Below are 9223 nucleotides of genomic sequence, written 5' to 3'. Positions count from 1 at the left end.
AGATGTTCAGTATCACTCGTAATTTTAACAGTAAACATGAAAATAAACTTTTGAAAGTTTAGCAATAAAGTTTCTTGGGCAAGATTTGAAGGAAATATGTATTTCTGATATATTTTTATTAGGAGTCTACATTAATAAAAACCTTTATGGTGGGCAATTTTGGAATACTTATCAAAATACTAAAAGCATATATCATTTTACCTGATAATTACACTTTTACAAATATATTTTAAGCTCTATTCACAAATATGTACAGGATATATGGCCATTGATTTTCATTGCAGCATTATTTATAGTAGTGAACAAACTGACCCAATTATTAATTGAATAAAATATAGCATTCATAGAATGGAACTATATACTTAACAAATATTTATCGCACATCTACCATGTGTCAAGCACTATTTCAGTAGCTACGCAGAAAGCAGTGATCAAGATAGATGTGATCTCTGTTCTCATGAAGGTTACCTTCTATTTGTATGGTGAGAAAACAGACAACAAATAAGTAAACAGGTAAAGAAACAAGATAATTTCATATAAGTAAAGGTTGAGGACAATTAAATAGAGTGCTATGATCAGAGTGTAACTACTTGATATTGGGTGATTGAAAAAAACTCTCAGAAGAATTGAAATTAAACAGTGAGCTAAATGAAGTGAGCCATGCATAGGTGAGTGAGGAACCTGGGGAGAAGAACATTTTGCACCAGGTGCAAACACAGCCAACATAAAGAATATAGTGGGTCTAGATGTACTGATATTTAAAGAGCTTCAAGATACATTGTCAAATGGAAAAACATCAAAGTGCACAACGGTATGTATAATATACTTCCATGAGTGTAGAAAAAAGAAAAAGACATGATTTTTGACAAGATTAGTTCCGTAAAGATTCAGAAGAAACTGATATCAACAGCTGACTATGGAGAAGAGAGCTAGGAAACTTAAGGTCAGGAACAGGAGGAGATGTACATATATGCCCTTTTATACTTTTTGAATGTTTGCCACATGTATGTATAACTTTAAAAGCACTCTACGAGAGGCAGAATTCTAAACTGCTCTCAACAAGATTCCTAGTCCTTGATTATCCAAACCTACAGTAATATAGATACTATGGTGAAGGGATTTTGAAGATGTAAATAAAGTCAAAAACCAGTTGACCTTAACATATAGAGAATATCTGTTGAGCCTGTCCTAATTATATGAACCTTTTAAAATAAGAAAGTTTTACTTGGCTGGTTGTAGAAGAAGAAGCCAGAGATTCAAAGTACAAGAAGGCTTTAATGTATTGTTGCAGACTTGAAGATGAAAGGGCCCCCATGGCAAGGACTTGGAGCAGCCATTAGGATCTTAGAGTGGTCCCTGGCCAACATCCAGCAAAAGAATGGGAATCTCAGTCCTACAACCACAAGAAATTGAATCTGTCCACAACTTGTATGAGTTTAGGAGAGGACCTTGAGCCTCAGATGAGACAGCAGTCCCACCTATCATTTTCCAACCACGCCAAGCCCAGAATTTTGACCTATGAAAAATGTAAGATTACCAATAAGTGCTGTTTTAAATTGCCAGGTTTGTGGTAACCTGTTATATAACCATAGAAAACTAATACACAAACAAACAAATATAGCTACAAGCAAATTCTAATTTCCCAAGGGTTTTAATTCAAAAACTCTGAAATTGAGCCTATGCATCTGAATTTTAAATAAGTTCCACTAGTGATTTTGGTACATGCACATAAGTATGGGCTAGACCCTCCTCTGAACATGGCTGACCCATATTGACTTTTCTGAGTGTCCACCAAGGGGGATTATGAGTTTACCACAACCCTTTGGGCACTATGACTGATGTTGCCATTCTTCTTTGAGGAACACATCCAATTAGTTACCTAACCTTGCCCACTTCTAGTAGATTTTATCTTCCACAAGGTCTGCATATATTTGGCCCATGTAGGTTATGGAAGATCTACCCTACAATTCTGTACATTTTCTCAACTCCTTTAGCATTCAATGTCTGTGCATTCTTTTAGCCCTTAAATAGAATAGATGACCTATTATTAAATTTGCCTGTGCATTTATTGATAGTCAATGACATTGTAAAGTCCTGAATAGTAGTAAATAAGCTTAGGCTTAATTTCATTTCTCTCATGGCAAATGTTACCTTTCTATACACATAGCACATGATCCAGAATAATAAATTAATGAATAAAATGATTGGTTGACATCAAGGATCCTCTGGGGACATATCAAGTTTTAAACTTATTTTTTTAACTTTACAATATCTACCACAAGGTTGTTCAAAATTTACTGAGAATCTGATGAGTCGCAAAAACTCTACTAAACACTAGACAGTGACAGAAAAATAAGGAGTGCCCTTGAAGAACTCATAGTCTAATTGTAGAGACATCTTGCAAAGAAATAATGTCTATACAATATGATAAGTATTTCAGACATATAAATCAAGTATTGGGGAAGCACAGAGGACGTAACTATCAACTATGAGAATACAGAAGGCTTCTCAGAGGAGGTCACATATGAGGTGAATTTTGAAGGAAGAGTAGAAGTTTATCAGATGCATGAGAGAAGTATTCTTTAATGATTCTAGACAGAAGTATGCTTTTGAGTTCAAGGTGAGGAATCATCTTACATATACAAATGCTATTATATTTTTTAAATTCTTAGGTCTAGATGTTCTTTAGAATTCAAGATACTTTAGATTTTAAAAATGTAATAGGATTCATATTGCATATATTAACACACCCATCACCATCTGGAGAGCACACCATAATCAAATGGATTATTATTTCTATTATACTAGTTGTATAAATAAAGATAAGAAATAGCCGTAAATCAATTCAGATCATGTTTGTCACTAAATGTATCTTAGCACCAACTTAAAAAGTAAAAACTTTAACTTTTCAGTGGATTTTTGAAATTTCAGATTCCATTGTGGAACTATGCATCTGTTAAACATTTTTGAGCAAGTCATTCGGTTTTTTTTGACTAATTGGTGATTTCAAAGAATCCCTTCCTAGAGTTCAGATTTAACGGGTCAGGTAAACACAACACAAGAGTGCCTGAACAAGAATCATTCCTGTCTTCCTCTGGCTCCCTGCAAGGCTGCATTCACTTAACTGAAAATTTCTGATCATGAAAAAATAACCCAATGCAAATATCTATATTGAATATATCTCCCATTCACTTTTATGCTCAGAAAAGGAAAAATACATGTATAATCCTGGTAGAAAGTATGGCCTAAAAACATAATACCACACTTAAGGATGAGGCAGATCTTTCGCGATCTCAGTTACAGAAATAAAGTATACTTTTCTCATAGAACATAATAATTAAATATCTTTTCCTCATGGCAAATATATCCTGTCAAATCTTCTATGAATTCTTCCTTCATAGGACTGCAAATAGAAGCATCATCTCCAGTTGCTAGTCCTTTAGGGCACTAGAAATGCTAATCTTTTCAAGTTCTAGTAGGATTACAAACAAGGTGTGGGGAGAGAGGATGCAAACACATTCCATTGATCTGGAAATTATTATTATTTTTCCTATGCCACTCTTCCCCCACATTCTCATGAAGCTAATTGCTCTGTCTTCTACATTCCACTGTATTTTTGTTTGGATATCTGTAAGAGGACTGTGTATTTATTTATTTAAACGAGCTACTCCAATACTAGACTGAGCTTCTCCCAGGGCAGCAACTGTCCTGTTCATTCATGTAACTAACTGTCTCTGTGCCTGCTGGGCACCTTCACCTAGCACAGAAGTCAATAGTAGGTAATCAATAAATAAGAAACTTTATAATTGAATTAGTAAACTAAACAAATGAGAGTAAAAAGGAGAGAAAGTCTGATTCACATGTCTTTCTCACTAATTTCAATTTGAATTCTTTGTGCCCCTGGGCATAAATAAGAGATACAAGCCTGCTAACAAGCTCATTAGGTTCCCTACCAGTGGGCATGTTCGTTTACTAAACACAAAATACCAGCAGAGGACATTCAAACCCCCCAAGTGGGATTTCTTTCACTTCAAAGTGCCTCCCATGACTTCCTATGAGCCATAAAAGATCTGTGAAGTAGGTATCAGCAAACTTTCTTTGGCTTTTCTCAGGCATTCTTTTCTCTAATTACCTCTTACTCTATTGCCTTGGATATTGACAATTACAGGTGGAAGCTATTGTTTCAGGAATACAGAATGCATAGTTATCACAGATCCATGATTTCATAAGTTTCAACTTCTGATAAAATTCATCTCTTTCCCGTCTGCCTCTATAAAGCACATTTTACTTTGAAGAGCAGCCTTCCATTCAATAAAAGATGGATGTATTTTGAAGCATTTTACAAGATATGATTTAGAGGAAATAAGGGACACAAAATTGCAGCAATTTTTTCCCTAGTGCATATATTATGACAAAAAGAGAGTTAGGGAGAAAGTCTTAATGGTATCCATTGGTGCCCATTTAGCTCCAAAGCTTATTTGTCACTGGGATGTTTTTGTGTCAACTCTCCCTCTTGGAATGGCTGGTTAACTAACCCTTGATATTTAGCCACCTATATTCCTTGAAGAAGTCTCCACAATGGAAGACTCCCTTATGTGATATATTTGAGAGCCTAAATAAAGTTTTAGACCAGGCTCTTTCTAGCAATTACAATGTTAACAGAATTATTTGTGAGAAATACCTATAAATGTGCAGAAAATAAAGTCTTCATTACTGATATAACCTGAATCATTATAATGCCATCTCATTAGTATAACAACTCCATGAATTTTTACTTTTAGTTTCTTTTTCAATAAAGGAAATGATAAATAAAATGCAAGTAAAATAGAGTACTTGCATCTTCAAACTTCTAGTCTATTCTGGAAATTGTTCTAATAAATTTCAGCTTCCAGACTCTATTACTACTCCACTGTGCTTATTAAAAAGGCATTTCTAACTAATTGAATTAATAAAAATAAATATTTGGGGTCAGTCCAGTGGTGTAGTGGTTAAGTTCACACACTCTGCTTTGGTAGCCTGGGGTTTGCAGGTTCAGATCCCAGGCATGGACCTACACACCACTCATCCAGCCATGCTGTGGCAGAATCCCACAAACAAAATGGAGGAAGATTGCCACAGATGTTAGCTCAGCAACAATCTTCCTCAAGCCAAAAGAGGAAGTTTGGTAACAGATGTTAGCTCAGGGCCAGTCTTCCTCACCAATAAATAAATAAATAAATATTTGTACTTTGTCTACTACTCTCTTCTCTGTATTCTAATGGTGTATGCACAAGTAAGTATAAATATAAATACCAAATGCTAGCTGACGGAATCTGAATTGCTGAAGTCACAGCTTAAATAGGTGTTTCCAGTTAATGAATCCTGTATAGAAAACAGTAAAAAATTACCAAATGGGCCTCTACTGCTAGAATGTTTAATAGATTAGGTAAGCACCAGGCTAAAATTCATGTAAACTCATTTTGGTAGTATCAATATGTGGTTTGAAGTGTTTTAATAGACTAGGCAATTTTGCCCTGGAATAGTTCCTTGAGCTCTAGGCCCACTGGACATCTCTACTTGACTACCTCAAATTCAATATACCCCTAATTGAACTCCGCATCTTCCACCTAAAATCTGCTTATTTGCACTCTTGTGGTCCCTGTGAATGTCACCACTATCCATTCAGTGGCCCAAAGAAGAAGAATAGAAATTATTTCAATCCCTTCCTCTGTATCCCTGCAAGTCCTACCCATCAAATCAGACACCAAGTCCTGTGGATATTATCTTCTAAAAATCTGTGAAACGTGTACCTATTTCTCCAGTCACCACAACTCTCTCACATGCACCCAATGTTCACATTTTTCCATCTTCTTCATCAATCAATGCTTTCATCATACATTTATCTGTGCCTTGCTTGCTTTTTCTATGGCAAAATATCCTTCTTTGCACAAATAACTCCTTTGTTTCCTACATGACTCAGCTCAGGCAATATCTCCTGTAAGAAGCCTTCCTTGACTACCCTACTACCTACAATCTGGGTTAGGAGTTGGGTTGTCCTGAAGACAATGTGGAACCATGAAGGACTTGAAGCAGAGAATTTTAGAAAGATGAGCAAAATGAGCTCCACGTGGGTAGGTTCAGTATTTGTCTTAGTCAGTTTGGGCTGTTGTAACAAATTACCATGGATTTGGTGGCTTAATCAACCAACATTTATTTCCAAGTTCTGGAGTCTGAGAAGTCTAAGATCAAGGTCCCAGCAGATTCAGTGTCTGCTGAGGCCCCTGTTCCTGGTTTGCAAATGGCTGGCTTCTTGTTGTAGTCTCACATGGTGGAGAGAGAGATTATCTTTTTCACGCCTCTTTATAAAGGTACTAATCCCATTCATGAGGGCTCCACCCTCATGACTAATTACCTTCCAAAGGCTGCACCTCCAAATACCATCACATTGAGGATTAGGACTTCAACATATGATGGGGGAGGCATGAACATTCAATCCATAGCATTCCACCCCTGAGCCCCAAAGATTCATTTTCTTTTCACATACAAAATATATTTATTTTGTCCCAACAGCTCCCAAAATCTTAACTCATCCAAGCATCAACTCTCAAGTCTAAAATCCAAAATTCCATCTGAATATCTAAATCAGATATGGGTGAGACTTGAGGTACAATTCATACTGAGGCAAAATTCCTCTCCAGCTGTGAACGTGCGAAACCAAATGAGCTATGTGCTTCCAAAATACATGGTGGGACAGGCAGGCATAGGATAGATTTTCCCTTCCAAAAGGGATAAATTGAAAAGAAAAAAAGGGTGATACATCCCAAGCAAGTCCAAAATCTAGCAAGGCAAACTTCATGAGATCTTAAGGCTCGAAAATAATCCTCTTTGGCTCTATGCTCTGCTTCCATACCCACTGGGGTGGAGGTTTCTCATTGTGGACCCGTTGAAGTGGTGATCCTGCCCCTGCAGCTCTGCCAGGCAGAGGTCATGCCTCCAAGGCTTTGAGTGACCCCATGTCCATGACTTTGGGTGGCCCTGATCTGAAGGCTTTGGGAAGGTGCCATTTGGCCTATTGAAACCAAGGTGATGTCCTCCTTTTTAAAGCCAAAGGGGCAGAGTTAATGATATCTGAATTACCTTCAGGGTCATTCTTCTCTTGTCTCTAAGAATACTGCATTTACACAGCTAAATGGCTCTATGGTCTCATCCTCTAAAATCCAAGAAGTTTGACAACATTCTTTCATTCCATCTTGTTTTCTCTGTCTTTTTTAGCTCAAACTGCTATAGGAATCAGAATTGGCCACCTCAAAATGTCTATCTTTGGTTAAGGATAAAAGACTCTGAAAGAAACTTTGACTCCCCCCAACTGCCGAAAAGAATTTAACATAGAAGACTTGTCCCCAGGACAGGCCATCGCCATAGATAAGTCTGGGTATCTGTAGTTTATGAGGGTCCTTGCTAAGCCCATTCTTATCAAAATTCTTTCTATCAAACATTTTCTTTTCTATGCGAATTTCCATGTGAATTACCCTCCTCTCCTTTGAAGTCCCAAACCACTACCCCAACATTCTCCTTTGTCTTTAGCTGAAGATGATATTTAAGGTGGCAGCTTTGGCCATTCTGGAAAGTTACTCAGCTTTCCTTGGTTTCTCTAATGTATACATGTTATAAAGTTTTGTTTGATTTTCCCCTGTTATTCTATCTCATGTCAATTTAATTCTTAGACCAGCCAGAAGGACCTAGAGGGCAGAGAAATTGTCTTCCTCCCCTACACAGGCAATCTTCCTACTGGAGTGGTTAATTAGTTCTGTGTTTCATGCTCACACTAAAATCTTCATCACCTGATCATATATCCTTAGTTTTCTCTTCCAAAAATGCTGTCTCATCTTTTGCAATATGGAAAAGCTGAGAATTTTCCAAATCTTTAACTTCTGCTTCCTTTTTTCTTAATAATTCTGTCTTCAATTCATTTCTCCCTTCTTGCATTTTACTATAGCAGTCAGTAGGTGCCGGGGTCCAGCCTCGGCAGAGTCCAGGTTCCCGAGGGAGAGACGGCGTCGGCGAAAGTGTAAGTGCTAGACGTGAGACTCGAAGCAGTTGCAAGCAAGTCCAATTTATTTCGGGAACAGGGTACACTTATATAGGAAAAAATCACACGAGGTGGTCTAACTATTGTCGTCATGGGAACAATAGGTGAGGGGCAGTGCGTGACTAAAGGTAATAATCAGAGGTGGTTATCTACATACCAGATGTGCAGCATACATATCGATTGTTTAGGAAGAGGTTACATAGTTTCAGGGTCTTCAAAGAAGTTAGGAGGGCAGTGAGTATACAATTAATGGAATATAGACCCCCGCATCCTTGGGGGCTGCTGTTTGTTCTTTGAGATATGTTTATTGCTAGTTCTGCCTGTTTTTACAAGGCTTCCAGGACAGAGGGAAGACGTTAATCAGTAATAGGCTTTAGAAAGGAGGTCAAAGGACTCTGCTTAAAGAATTATGTTCCCTGGAGAAGTGCCTTGGACGATTCTCCTTCCATTGCCAGACCTTGTCACAATACAGTGGCAGCTAGATTGGGGGAATGCTTCCCACAAGTAGGAACCAAGCCCCACGTTCAACACTTTGCTTAGAAATTTCTTCAGTTAAATATTCAACTTCAACACTCACAAGTTCTTCTTGTCACAAAATACTAAAACACAAATACAATTCAGCAAAGTTTTTTGCCTCTTTATGACAAGGACCACCTTTCCTTCAATTTCCAAAATGTTTCTCATTTCTGTCCGAAATCTCATCAAAATGATCTTTACCATTCGTATTTTTACCAGTATTCTTTTCCTTATGATTTATGTATTCTCTAAGAAAATGGAGGCTTTCTCTCCAGCTCTTCTCTTTTCTTTCTGAGTCCACATCACAATCACATTTAGCAGTCACTTCATGGCAATATCAACTTTTTCTGGCATACACCTCAAAATTCTTACAACCTCTTCCTATTGCATAATCCCAAAACCACTTCCAAACTTTTAGGTATTTGTTACCACAGTGCCCCACTTCTTGGTACCAATTTCTGTCTTAGTCAGCTTGGGCTGCTATAACAAATTACTCTGGAATAATAGTATTTCACTTGTTCTAAAACTCAAGTCTGATCATGATACTCATTTGCTTAACATTCTTCAATACTTCTACATCATTTTAAGTATAAAATCATTACTCCTTAATATGGTATACAAAGCCCTTTATTATCTCCT

The sequence above is a fragment of the Equus przewalskii genome, chromosome X (genome assembly GCF_037783145.1).
Source record: "Equus przewalskii isolate Varuska chromosome X, EquPr2, whole genome shotgun sequence".
Taxonomy (NCBI): Eukaryota; Metazoa; Chordata; class Mammalia; order Perissodactyla; family Equidae; genus Equus; species Equus przewalskii.
The sequence above is the reverse complement of the archived record's forward strand: the minus strand, read 5'-3'. Positions refer to the sequence as shown.